A 14556-nucleotide genomic window follows, 5' to 3' on the forward strand; every position below is an offset into this window, starting at 1 on the left:
TTTTTGATTGAAGCTTTAATTGAGCTTGCACGCAATATGGCACTTAATAAAAAACCATATAAATGAGAAATTACCTTTAATCGTAGGTTAGGTGATAAAACCCTCAGGGCTCAAAATCAACAAAAAAGTGATTTTAAGTCAAATTTTATCAACTTTTTCGATAAGATTCGAAATTGATCGATGATTAACTTGCTTACCTCCAACTCCTTCGGGTAATTTTATGCGATTAACACACACGCCTCGTCGTTAATTGCTTGTAACTAGCTTTGATTGCATGATCGATGACACGCCATGTACGAAAGCCTCGTGAATAAGTGCAGTTATTTTTGCTGCTGCTTAATTACTCACCTCGTGGCTCGTTTTATTTTTATTTGTTTGCAAGAAAAAATGTCAGGGACGACTTTGACGACTCGAACAACGACTTTTATTCAATTTTGTGCTAAAATATATTTAAATGTATTTCATTGATTTTTAAATCCTCCAACAACTGTTTGTTTGTTTGCTTGACGTTTGATCCCCTCGTCGCTCGCTCGCTACGGAGAAAAGATAAGGATAAGCAAAAAATACGATGAAGGAGAAGAGGAAAAGAAAATACGCGCCCATCAGCGAATTATTTATCAGTCGTTGGATGACTTATGGGATGATGACGACGATGATGAGCTCTATCTAAGGAAATTTGTAACATTAAAAGTACAACAACGGGGAAAATCAAGCAAAATCTTTAAAAATATGCAAATTTCCATCCATTTTTTTTTCCTTTTCTGCTATTCAATAATGCTCTTAAATGTTTTTTAGGCGCATTAAAGTCGTCACCGAGTAAAAAACGAACGACGACAGATGTAACTTTTCCCAAAAAATGTGAAATCTCGAAAAATCTCATAAAAACCGATTTTTCTCGTGACCATATGCCAAAAATCGCACTTGACGTTGACTCAGGTCGTAATGGCTTGACAAATCACGTACTTTTAACAATTAACTAAATGGACTTTTCGTATCATCGTGTCATTTAAAGCATTTAGTCTCATGGTTGCACGCTCCATTGACCCTCTCATCACACAAATTATCTCGAAAACGGTAGGAGAAACGTTTAAAAAGTGCCTTTGTTTTGCGGTGAAATAAAGTAAATGTAATGAAAAATAATAAAAATAAACCAAGAGAGGAGAACGATTTTCTGCTTCATTGATCTGCGGTTGTAACAGCTGGTTGTGACATTTTGGTTGTGCAGAGCTTCTCATCAATTTACCAAATGAGCACGGAATTCATCGAATTGCTTGTTGATAAAAGCAAAACATTGTTGGAAAACAAGACAACAACAAAGGGAATTAAAAGGGATTGTGGGAGAGGAAAGTTATTTTTTTCTTTTTTTTTTGTGACATGATAACAAGTGAAATGTTGATTTAAGAGGAAATTTTGTGGTAAATTTAGTTGATGGAGATGTTTTCTGGCTTTAAATGACAAAATTTCATTTTTATTAAATATTTATAAATTTTCTTTAATTTTTTTTAATTTAATTTTTTTTTATCATTTTCAGTATTAAATTTTTAACTAATTTTTATAAAATTTGAGCTTTTTTAAATAATTTTCAATATTATTAAAAAAAAATTCTAAAAATTTTTCAGTTTTTGTCAGAAATTACAATAAAAATTTGGAATTGACAATTTTATCACTAATTCAAAGCAGTTTTTTTACTTAAAAATTAATCCAAAGTCAATATTTGATGAAATTTTTTTTAATAAAAGTTCCAAAAAAATTTAAAAAAATATAAAAATAAAAAAATAAAAAATTAAAATAAAAATTTTAAAAAATTTTTTTGAAAAAAATTTTAATTTTTTTTATTTTTTGAAAAATTTTTTTTTAATTTTTTGGCAAATTTTAATTATTTTTTTTTTTTATTTTTGGACAAATTTTACATTTTTTTTTTTTTGAATTTATTAAAATTCATTGAACTAAACTTGTAAAAAAATTTTTTTTTTAAATCTTAAAATTCTTTAAAAAGATGAATTTTTATAATTATCTGATCAAATTGAGTTCAATATTGATGTCTCTATATAAAAATATTGTATAGAAAAATAAATTTTGTGAAAAAAAAAATGTAAGAAAAAATTATTTAAATTTTTTTCTATCAAAACTTACAACAAATCAACGTCATTTCCACAATTTTTTATCGAATAACTCACTAACAAGCAAAAAATGAAAAATTTTTAAAAGCTGTTAATTAATTAATAATATTAAATCAAAATTATCGCCACAACGACTCTCATCAGGAAAAAAAATCCTTTAAAACGAACAGACACATAAATAAAAAAAGGGAGAAGATTGAGCAAAAATATATTCAAATTTTCACAAGAGAAAAAAAAAAGTGAAGAAGGAAAAAGGATTTCTCCGGTTCCTTTCCTCCATTCACCACGTTGACGTCCTTCGTGTGGTTTTCACTTCCATTTGCGATCACGAGAGAGATGGAGAGAAAAGAAGATGGAATAAATTATGATGTGCTAGAAAAGTTTTTAATTAAACTTTTTTTTATTCCTCTTCACAAAATTATATAAAATTAAAGCCTTCTTTAAAGTTTTTCCCTTGTTTCATTCATTTAACGAGAATTTTTTTCTGCTCTAAAAAACAAAGAGATGGAGAAAGGACAGTTAATGAGTTTATTCTACGTCTAAATAAATCAAATTTCAGTCTTTCATTCTTGATTTGCGTAAAAAAAAGTAACGAACGACAGAAAAAAAGCATGCATTAGCTAATAAATAAATAAAAGCAAAATGAAAATGTACAAAAGGAAGAGGATGGTCGTCCTTTTTCGTGTATTTTTTTCGTTTTTTTTACGTTTCGTAAAAATTTAGCTAGACTTGAAAAGCCATATATAAATCTTACTTGTCTTGTTTATTTTATTTTATTTTAAAAATAAATTTGAAATAAAAATAGAAAAATGTATGCAGAAAAAAAAATTCATTTTCAATCATGATATATGTCGGAATTTCATTTTTTTTAATGAAAAGTGCTGAAAATGTCATTTAAAGTTAATGGCTAAGTGATATTTTTTTTTTTTTTTTTAATAAAAAAGGTCAATTTTTTTTTAATTCTATGAATACTTAGGATATTTTATAACTAAAAATATTTATTGAAAAAAAAATAAAAAAAAATATTAAAAAAATAAAAAAAATGCGAAATAAAATTTTAAAAATTAAATGAGAGTTTTGTTTGCTTTTTTTCTAAAAACTATTTAAAATTTTTCAAAGAAAAATATGTTTTATAGTTTAAAAATTTTTCAATGGATTTAAAAAAAAAATGAACATTTTCTTCTACAAAAATTAATATTTTAGTGAAAAATTATAAAAAATTCTTCTAAAATGTTATAAAAATTTTAATAAATAATTTAATAAATTAAATAATTTTTTTTTGTGAATTAAATTTAAAAAAAAAATTACAATTCACCCTTTATTTAATTTATTAAATTATTTATTAAAATTTTTATAACATTTTATAAGATTTTTAAAAATTTTTTACTAAAATAGTAATTTTGTAGAGAAAAATGTTCTATTTTTTATAATTTATTAAATAATATAAATCAAGAAAATTTTTTATTGAACAAATTTATTTAATTAATTATAATTAGTATGAAATAAAATAAAATTACAAAAATTTTAAAAAATATTTAATTTAATTTTTTATTTAAAAAAAATTAATAAATAATTTTTTTTATATACTTTTAATAAAATTTGATCAATTTTCTATTAAAAAAAAAATTACTTTCAAAATTTCTTCGAAAAAAAATTCTTTTTCTCTAAAAATTATTTTTTCTTTAATTTCTCTTAAAAAAGACACTCTTATGAGCATAAAAAAATTACACACACGCGGAAGCCCCGAAAACCAACCTCAAAAAAGTCATGAATAAATGCATGCAATATTTTTCCAAACAGTTTTCCGTTTTTTTTTCTTCTCTTCCTCAACGTTTTTTTTTCTATTTTTCATTATTATCATTATATTACCGAGCAAGAGTATGTGGATGTATGTTGTCTTTGAAAAGCAAGAAAAAAATAAATAAAAATGAGAAAAGAGCTCAACTTTGGCTCAAACAAACATGCATGGAACCGAACAAACAAACCGCATCGCTCTCGTATTTTCCATGAAAAAAGCAAAAAAAAAACCTTTTGAACATTTTTTAATAATGTCTTATTTTTTGTGCTTCTGAAGAAACTTCGTTGGCATCAAAGACCGTAAATTTTTATTTATTTTTGATACGAAAGTGTTTACATTAGACAGACTTACAAGGACTTACATGTATGATGATGTGTGAAAAAAAAGCAATTTAATGCATTTTTATCGTTCGTGTTTACTCACCTCAGCTTCTTTTTTTCTCTTTTTTACGTTACGATCAAAGATTCTCGTCAATAAATATTGGAATTACGCAAAAAATAACAATTTTTCCAACTTTTATATTCAAATTGGAACATTTATCGTGAGTTTATTGCCTTTTGCGCTCCCAAAAATGCGAAGGGAACACACTTGCCGCATGATAATAAATCAGTTAATGGGTGCCAAATCAATTGTAAAATCTTTCAACCTCAATGATTCGCTCAATTAAATCAATTCAATAACTCGACACTCTCTCCTGTCTTTACGAGCTGCTTCAACATAATTGACAATATGTTGCGTTTTTGTCTTTTTCTCCTCTTCTCTTGTACACCCTCGTGTTTCCGTAAATTTTCAATAAAATTTAATCATTTAATAGATTTTTGATAATTGGTCAATATTTAGTCACGGAATGGTCAGTGGTCCCCTTGAAATGTTTTAAAGTTCAATTTAAAAGGCAAAATATTGAAAAATTTTGTATGGTGAGGAAGTTAATTAATTTAACAGCTTGTGGATTGGGAACACGTGACGTTAAGTGTGGTTTAAATTATTGGGTTTTGACTTGTTGAGTTGAAATTGAAGAGATTTTTGATAAATTTTTGAAGAATTTTTATCTTTGATTTACAAAAATTGTCAAAAATTTAATTTTTTTAAAAGGAAAAAATTAATAAAATTATAAAAATTAAAAAAAAAAATAAAAAAAAATATTTTGAAAATTTATTAAAAATTAATTACAACTAATTTATTAAATTTTTGTATTTTTTTTTTTTTTTTTTTTTTGTAAATTTAATGTTTTGAATCATATATTTTTTTATTTTCTAAAAGAATAATTTAAAAAACAAATTCAATAAAAATTTTACTTTTTTTCTGAATTTTCTTCAATTTTTATTTTATTTTATTTTTTTATTTTATTTTTTATTTTTTTATTTATTTTTTTTTTTTTAATTTTTTTTATTTATTTATAAAAAATAAATAAAAAATTTATTTTAATTTAAAAAATTATTTTAAATTTAATTTTTTTAAATAAATAAATTATTATTTTAATTAATTTAAAATTTAATTTTTTCATTTTTTTTAAAATTATTTTTTATTTAATTTTTAATTTAAAATTTAAATTAATTTATTTTATTTTTTTTCAAATTTAAAAAATTAATTTAATTTTTATTTTATAATTTTTAAGCAATATTCATAATTTTTTTGTAAAATTCTTGATACTTTTATAGGACAAAATTTATTTAATTAATTTTTTTCAACAAAATTTAAAAAAAATATTTAAAAATTTAAAATCATTTTAACCAAATTGTGAAAAATTACACAAAAATTTCCATTAATTGAACACATTAACGAAATTTAAGACAAAAAAGGTTCAATTTTAGATTAAATTTTATAATTTTTGAAATACTAACTTTAATTCATCAAAAATTTTGTTCATTCAAATTAAAATTTTCAACAATTTAACCTTAAGAGACCCAAAAATTTCTCAAAAAAGGACATTTTCTCTCGAAAAATCAACTTTTTAACAAAAAATTCTCTTCTAACAAAAAAAAAATCTCCTCTCATTAAACTAAAACTCATGAAAAATTTCAAGACTCTTGACCATTTTTCCATTAAAATTTCCACTTTTCAAGCCTCTTCAACTCCTCACACAGCATCTCTCCACATTTTCAGCTACACAACCGCAAACAACGTGCGACAGAAGCCTACATGAAGTCATAGCTACAACTCGAAGCCTAACAACAGGTTCTCCGCCTTAATCGCCGTTCATGATTCGTCGTTCAAATAAATTACCGCCGTACAGGCAACACACACACGACGTTTCTCGATCAAACACACGAGAGCACAAAAAATTCTAGCATATGCGCATTTATATTGACAAATTTTACATATTTTCTCGTGTTTTGTGTGTATTTCGCATGGAAAGTGTCCCGTTCTCTGCATTGGCTTAGAAATTATACGCGAGATGAGTGTCTATGGGACACGAGATTTTCCCACGGTTTTTCACACGTGAAGGATTAAATGTCAATTTTTAATTAAATTTTTATAATTTTTTCAGTTTTTAAGGGAAAAATGATGAAAAATTGAATTTTCGGAGGAATTTAAGGCGAAAAATAATTTTTGAAGATAAATTTTCTGAGGAAAAGCGACTGCGCAGAGATCATAAAGACAAGAAAAACATTAAAAACAATCAAAAACAACAACAATTGTTGTCCGGATGCTCATACGGGCTCGCACACGGTACACAAAACGGAAACATATGCAAGTCAGTTTCGTTCGCAGGACACAACAACGCAGCATCCGTGCGTGTAGAGATGAGCGCACGCGAGAACAAACAAAAATAGTTTTTTTTTCTATATTTTTTATTGTTTTTCTTTATCAACATTGTCCAATCGAAGTAAATTGTCGATTGGAGGCGTTGCACGTGCAACAAGGCGTGGTTTACAAAGATGCTTCGTCTGTCTATTTAACGTCTAGCTGTCTGTCTGTTTGTCTTCTGTCACATGAGTGACGATGGAAAAATTTATAATAAAATAAATTGTGATCAACTTCTTATGAGATAAAAAAAAACTATTTCGCTTGTTTGTGTCTTCTTATGTAAGTCTGTTGTGATGAAGGAAAAAAATTAAATTTCACGAGGTGTGTTTGTGTCGTTATCATGCCACGAGATAAAAAGAAGAAGAAGGAGAAAAGTTGAAGGATTTGTTGTTATTGTAAAAGTTTGTTTTTAATTTAATTTTTTTCTTTTTTTATTACGTCTTCTTTTTCTTTTTTCTTTCATTGAAGGGTTGTTGTAATTTAAAAAAAAAATAATAAAAATATGAACTTTTAAATTTTCTCGATAGAGGGCTTTGATCTTCAAGATTAGATCAGCAAGATCGTAACGGTCAAATTTTTGAAATTAATATTTAATTTTTTTAAGTTCTTGTTAAGTTAAGATTGTCTTGTTAAGATGCTTAAAAAAGCTTTAAAGTTACTGCATAAAATTTTTGAAAAAAATTGCAAAAAATGTGAAAATATCAATTCAAAAAATTTGACCGTTACGATCTTTTTTTTATCAGATCAATATGGCGTCTTTGAATTTTATTTCAAAACTGAAGCTTTTCGAATCTCAAAAGTGTACTTTTTAAGCATTGCTTGATAAAAATTTAAAAAAACAGGATTATCAATGAAATTTTCTTAAAATTTAGAACAATTTAATTGTCTGAATTAGCAAAATAGCGATTTTCAAATTATTAACTGTCAAGTTTTGAATTTCTCAAAAAAAAGATCTCTTTAGAATTGAATGTTTGATTTTTTTGTTTAAAAAAATAATTGAGTAGAAATTATTAACTCGAAACCTCAAAACTTTTGAGTATATTGAAAAAATTGCACTAAAAAGTATTAAACAAGGGTTCTTAATTCATAATTTTGATATAAAATTGAAAAAAATATCAGAAATTACAGCAAAAAATCTAAAATCATAAAATTTTATTAATTTTTAGTACAAAAAAACTTAAATTCAGTATTAAATGTCATTCATAAAATTAAATATTGAAATTTTTAACGAAAATAATCCGATTTTAACCTCATTAAAGTTGTTTTGACCTTAAAAACTTTTTTTTATTTTTTAAAAAATATTTAAAAATTAGAAAAAAATTAAAATCTTGAAATTTTAAACTAAAACTCGTGCAAATAATTTTTTTTCCTAATTAATCTACCAAAATTATTTTTTTTAATTAATTAACATTCCATGAACCTCTTTAAATATTCAAAAACAAAAAATTCCAACCACAACACCATAATAATGATAAAATTAAGTAATCATCTGATTGACTCATCAAACTCGAAAAATTTGATTAATTTAAATTAATTGTCATAACAAAGCCGAATGAATGAGCATCAAACCCCCGATTTCCCGCGTTGATAAAAACTTTTCCTTTCTCTTTTACAATAACAATAATTGATTTATTTTTAAATATTTACCCCTCTAATTTCTTCCACACGTGTTGAGCTACCGTTATCTCTCGTTCGTTCGTTACCGTGAATCGCACAGATTTTTATTGTCATAAGGTTAGTTCCGCTCGTGTGTTGTTTTGACAAAAGTCGCGTGTTGTTTCGTGACGCTTCCAATGTTCGCTGATGAATAATTTTTTTTCTCTGGTCTTCAATGCAAAAAACGAGAGAAAAAGAGATCAAAAGGGAAAAAGTTTCGTTATTCGTGAAAATATGATTAATTTTTTTTATTTATCACTTTAAAAGCATTCCTTTTGCGCGCGTAATCTAATCAAAAATGATAATGAAGTGGATGGTTGATGGAAGTTGCGCTCAAAAAGGTGTTTCGCGCAAAAGTTTTTCCTCAAAGTACTTTTTCTTCGTTTTCGCAAGAAAGAAAAACTTCAGCCTTTGATACGATTTTTTATCATTAAAATGCAGATGCTTTTGATAAGAAAAATTTCAAACACGTACAAAGACCATCAAAGTTGGATTGGATTCGAGAGTAAATAAATTGCAATTATTTTTTTATCATCGTCACTCCTCGTCTCCGAGAAATTGTCGAACAAAATAAATTCGAATCAAATCCCATCAATCAACAGCAAAAAAAAATATGATTCGAATGCAATCAATTCGACATTAGTGTGGTAAGTCTTCTTCGTCTTCAAGGATTCTTCTTACATTTCGAGGTCGGATCCATTGATTAAAGATGGATAATGGTCATCAATATTCCATTTTTGTCATATTTATGGGATTACATGCGAGAAAAATTTGATCGGGATTTGCCGTAAATGGGATTTGGACCGCAAAATGATTGATTTGCTTGAAAATTTTGCATTTTTAATAGAGAGCACGTGTGAAATGATGTAAAAATTGAATAGTTTTGAATTGAAAAGGAGGAAGAACTGTTAAAGGGGTGTTTAAAAAATGATGAATTTTTGATGGAATTGACAAGTTATGTGCCTTTAAATACCTTTTGTGAAGTTTCAAGGGTGAAATTTAAGGTAAAGTTTCATAAATTTTTTTTTTGTGAATTTTTTAAATTTAATACCTTCAAACAAGTTAACAAGAATGAGCAATAAATTATAAGAAAATTAAAAAATTTGAAGAAAATTTATAAAAAGGCAACTGAAAAAATTAAAAAAATCAATTATTAAAATGACTTTTAAAAAAATATTCTTAAATTAATTATGAGAATAAATTTCAAAAAATTTCAGTTTTTTTTTTTTTTTTTTTTTTTTGAAAAAATAAACAATAAATTTTATTTTGGATCAATTGAGGTAAGCTTTCAAATCTTGAAATTCTCAAAAAAAAAATTTTTTCTCTAATGACATAGTTTTGTTTTAAAAACTAAATCAAGAGCAAAAAAACTGTGTCAAAGCAGTTTTTGTCAAATCTTGCTCCGAATGGATAAAAATTTATCAGAAATTTATCATTTTTAATTTTTGTTAAAAAATTGAAACTTTTTTTTTTTGACATAGTTTTGATTTAAAAACTAAATCAAGAGCAAAAAAAACTGTGTCAAAAACTGTGTCAAAGCTATTTTTGTCAAATCTTGCTCCAAATGGATAAAAATTTGTCAGATGGCTCTAATTTATCATTTTTAATCATTTTATAACTCAAAATTGTTAAAAAATTGAAACTGAAAAAAAATTTTTTTTTTGACATAGTTTTGATTTAAAAACTAAATCAAGAGCAAAAAAAACTGTGTCAAAAACTGTGTCAAAGCTATTTTTGTCAAATTTTGCTCCAAATGGATAAAAATTTGTCAGATGGCTCTAATTTGAAACTGAAAAAAATTTTTTTCTTTGAAACAGTTTTGATTTGAAAACTAAATCAAGAGCAAAAAAACTTGTCAAAAACTGTGTCAAAATTTTTGTCAAATTTTGCTCAAATGGATTTTGTCAGATTTAATTTTTAATCAATAAAAAACTGCCAAAAAATTGAAACTGAAAAAAATTTTTGAAAACTAAATCAAGAGCAAAAAAACTGTGTCAAATTTTTGTCAAATCTAAAAAAAAATTTGTCAGAAATTTATCATTTTTAATCATTTTATAACTCAAAACTGCCAAAAAATTGAAACTGAAAAAAAATTTTTTTCTTTGAAATAGTTTTGATTTGAAAACTAAATCAAGAGCAAAAAAACTGTGTCAAAAACTGTGTCAAAGCAATTTTTGTCAAATTTTGCTCCAAATGGATAAAAATTTGTCAGATGGCTCTAATTTATCATTTTTAATCATTTTATAACTCAAAACTGCCAAAAAATTGAAACTGAAAAAAATTTTTTTCTTTGAAATAGTTTTGATTTGAAAACTAAATCAAGAGCAAAAAAACTGTGTCAAAAACTGTGTCAAAGCAGTTTTTGTCAAATTTTGCTCCAAATGGATAAAAATTTGTCAGATGGCTCTAATTTATCATTTTTAATCATTTTATAACTCAAAACTGCCAAAAAATTGAAACTGAAAAAAATTTTTTTCTTTGAAATAGTTTTGATTTGAAAACTAAATCAAGAGCAAAAAAACTGTGTCAAAAACTGTGTCAAAGCAATTTTTGTCAAATTTTGCTCCAAATGGATAAAAATTTGTCAGATGGCTCTAATTTATCATTTTTAATCATTTTATAACTCAAAACTGCCAAAAAATTGAAACTGAAAAAAATTTTTTTCTTTGACATAGTTTTGATTTGAAAACTAAATCAAGAGCAAAAAAACTGTGTCAAAAACTGTGTCAAAGCAATTTTTGTCAAATTTTGCTCCAAATGGATAAAAATTTGTCAAAGAGGCTCTAATTTATCATTTTTAATCATTTTATAACTCAAAACTGCCAAAAAATTGAAACTGACGGAAAAAATTTTTTTCAAAAAAACTAAATTTTTGTGTCAAAGCAATTTTTGACAAATTTTGCTCCAGTTTTGTTTAATTTATCATTTTTAATCATTTTATAACTCAACTGCCAAATCAAGAGTTTTGATTTGAAAACAAAAAAAAAAAAACTGTGTCAAAAACTGTGTCAAAGCAATTTTTGTCAAATCTTGCTCCAAATGGATAAAAATTTGTCAGAGGCTCTAATTTATCATTTTTAATCATTTTATAACTCAAAACTGCCAAAAAATTGAAACTGAAAAAAAAAATTTTCTTTGACACAGTTTTGATTTGAAAACTAAATCAAGAGCAAAACTAAATCAAAAACTGTGTCAAAGCAATTTTTTTTTCTCTAAAAATAATTTTCTGAACCTTCTTTTCAATCAATTTTCAAGAAAAAAATGGATGACTTTCCATCGAAATTAATTCTTGACAAGTGCGTTTTCTTCATTTTTACGACTTTCCTCCCTCAATTAATTACCAAAAACGTCCATTTCTTATCAACCCTCAGCATCTGCCATTTTCGCAATTTTTCTTCTTACGTAATTCCAGCTTTTAGCAATAATTAGAAAACTTTTTCGTCTCACATCGGCACTATTTCCTGATAAGATCCAATGACAACAAACATTTGCTTTTATTTGTCCAATTTCTCTTCCGAACCGAGCCAAACGATGCGTAAAAATTTATAATTTACGACTTTCGACGACTTTTGGACTCTTTCACGCACAAAACTCGAGCAAATAAAAATAAATTTTATTGCCAAAAAAATTATCTGATGGAATCTACTTCTGCACAAAAATTAAGAATTTCCTTCATTAATGTTTAAATATAAATATTTTGTTTTATTATTCATACATTGAACCATGATCCAATATCTCTCTCTCTCTCGACTCGGTATGTTTTGTGTTATTGTTATTCTTGTTATTTTACTCCTAAGCCTGTGTTTTGATATCATTTCTCCCGTGAAAATTAGTTGGCAAAATATTTGTGTAATTTCGAACTGACGACAAACTGTTGTGCAAAAAATTCTCGAGCATGAAATATTTTTTTATGGAGGCAACATTTTTTACAGTGCCGCGAGCTGTCATTCGTTAATCATGTGAAAAACGGAATTTTATTTTCAATTAACCACGAGCCACAGAAAGAGAGAATAAAAAACATTTTTTATGGGGATTTTATTGTGTGGACGATAAATTTTCGGTTACTTGATTTTTTTTATCCCTCAAAAAAAAAAAAGGAAAAAATACACACAACAGGAATCAAAAAGTAGCGAAGAATAACGATGACGGATAAAAATTATTGCCATGATGTGATCTCATGTAATCTCTTGTCGTATCATCATATCACGTGGTAATAAAAAAAATAAACGGAAAATGTGTGAAAAATTTTTGAGGGACATTATTGAGCGCATTTTTTATTTTTTTTTTTTGCTTTTTTTTAAATTATTTTTTTTTTTTTAATTTTAAAATAATTTTTTTAAATTATTTTAAAATTTTTATAATTTTTTTAAATTAAATTAATTAATTTTAATTTAAATTTTTTAATTTTTAAATTTTTTTTTAAAATTTCTTAATTTTTTATAGTTTTACAAAATTTTTGTAATTTTATTTTATTTATTTATTTTTTTTTTTTTAATTCATTTTAATATTTTTTTTTATTTTTAAAATTTTAAATTTTTTAATTAATTCAATTTAATATTTAAATTTTTTAATGACTGTCTTCAACTTTTTTTCGCAATTTCTTTTTTTAAAAATTTTAATTTTTTTTTTATTTTTTTTCTTTTATTTTTTAAATTAATTTTATCTTTTTAAAAATATAATTTTAATGGTTTTGACTTTAAAATAATTTTTAAAAATTTAATTTTTTAATATTTTAGAAAAATTGAAAGGTTTGCTAAGTATTTGTCTTATAGTTTAAAAAAATTTTTTTTAGATATTTTTTTAAAATAATAAATTTATTATATAAAAAAATTAAATTAATTTTAATTTAAAAAAAAAATAATTTTTGCAAAATATTTTAATTTGAAATTTAAAATAAATTTTTATATTATTTTTTTACTTCTTAGTTTTATTTATTTTCAAGTAATTTTTTTTTAAATAATTTTTTACTTAATAATTTCAAGGTCATTTGAAAAACTTTGACTGACAGACAAACAAAACCCCAATTTTTCCCAAAATCTACATTTAACAAAAAATAAAAAAAAAACAATCCCCACAAAAATCGTTGGGGACGACGACATGACATCGAATCGAGTGGAAATCTAATAATATAAAAAAAAACTGACAAAACAAACAGAACAAGTTGTAAATGAGTTTTATCTGTTTTTCCTGTTTCTTTTTTTCGTCCTTAATATGATATCCTTAATATGTGGTTTGAAAATGACAGACACTGATTGAATTCAGATCGAATGGACTTCCTGTCAAATTTTTCGAGCGGTTACGACGACGACGAAAAAAATTGTCATTAAAACGGGATGGGCGTGCATAAATTTTCGGATTAATTGAAATTAAGAGGTTGCTCTTTGATATACAAATTTCAAGTAAAGTCATCCATTCGTAAGAGGTGATTGTCCTACGAACGAGAGAGGACTCATTATTATTAAACGTTCTTTGATCCAAACGAGGAGATAAGGATCTGCTCGAAATTTTTTTTAAGTAAATTGTTTGTTTTTTTTCTGTGCAATAATAATGATGATGAAAAACAACTCGTAGAAGAGGAAAATTTGCGATGGAAGAAAATATTTACATAAATGAGAACACTTTGTCTTCCAATTCACATTTACATGATAAAGTACACACACACACACTGAAAACTTTGCAAGCAATTAAAATAACAAAACAAGATTCTAAACAAATTAATTTGGTTGTCGTTGCTATTTGTTTGACATGCCGCCGAAGCCAAAGGTAAAAGTTGGCAAAATAGAATTTCCTTGTCAACAAACGAGGATGATGTTAAAATGTGATAGGAAATGCTAGAGGATGTCTATAAGCAAAGGCACGAACGTGTGAGAGGTCGTTCATTTTCGTTTCTGACCACTCACTTAATGGCTCTTGTAATAACAAGTTAACAAGAAACGCACAGCCAGTCACCGGTTATCCGTATTGCATACATCAAATGTTTTTCCGGTGTTGCTTGTCTCGAAATTCCACGTCGTTGTCGTCCTCGACGATGTTAACGACGGAAGGTGAACCAAAAATGGCTGAAACGGAACTGTTTACCTTATCGTCGTTTCCCGTTTATTGCCAGCAACTCTCTTTTCACGGTTTTGCCGTTTTTTTGTGCGTGTAGTTTTTGGACAAGAAGCACATGGTCGTCGACACACTTCGTCGAAGCAATAAAAAAGTGTCGTGTGCAGTTGTCGTTGGCGTTAGAAA

The sequence above is a fragment of the Culicoides brevitarsis genome, chromosome 2 (genome assembly GCF_036172545.1).
Source record: "Culicoides brevitarsis isolate CSIRO-B50_1 chromosome 2, AGI_CSIRO_Cbre_v1, whole genome shotgun sequence".
In the NCBI taxonomy this organism is placed as follows: Eukaryota; Metazoa; Arthropoda; class Insecta; order Diptera; family Ceratopogonidae; genus Culicoides; species Culicoides brevitarsis.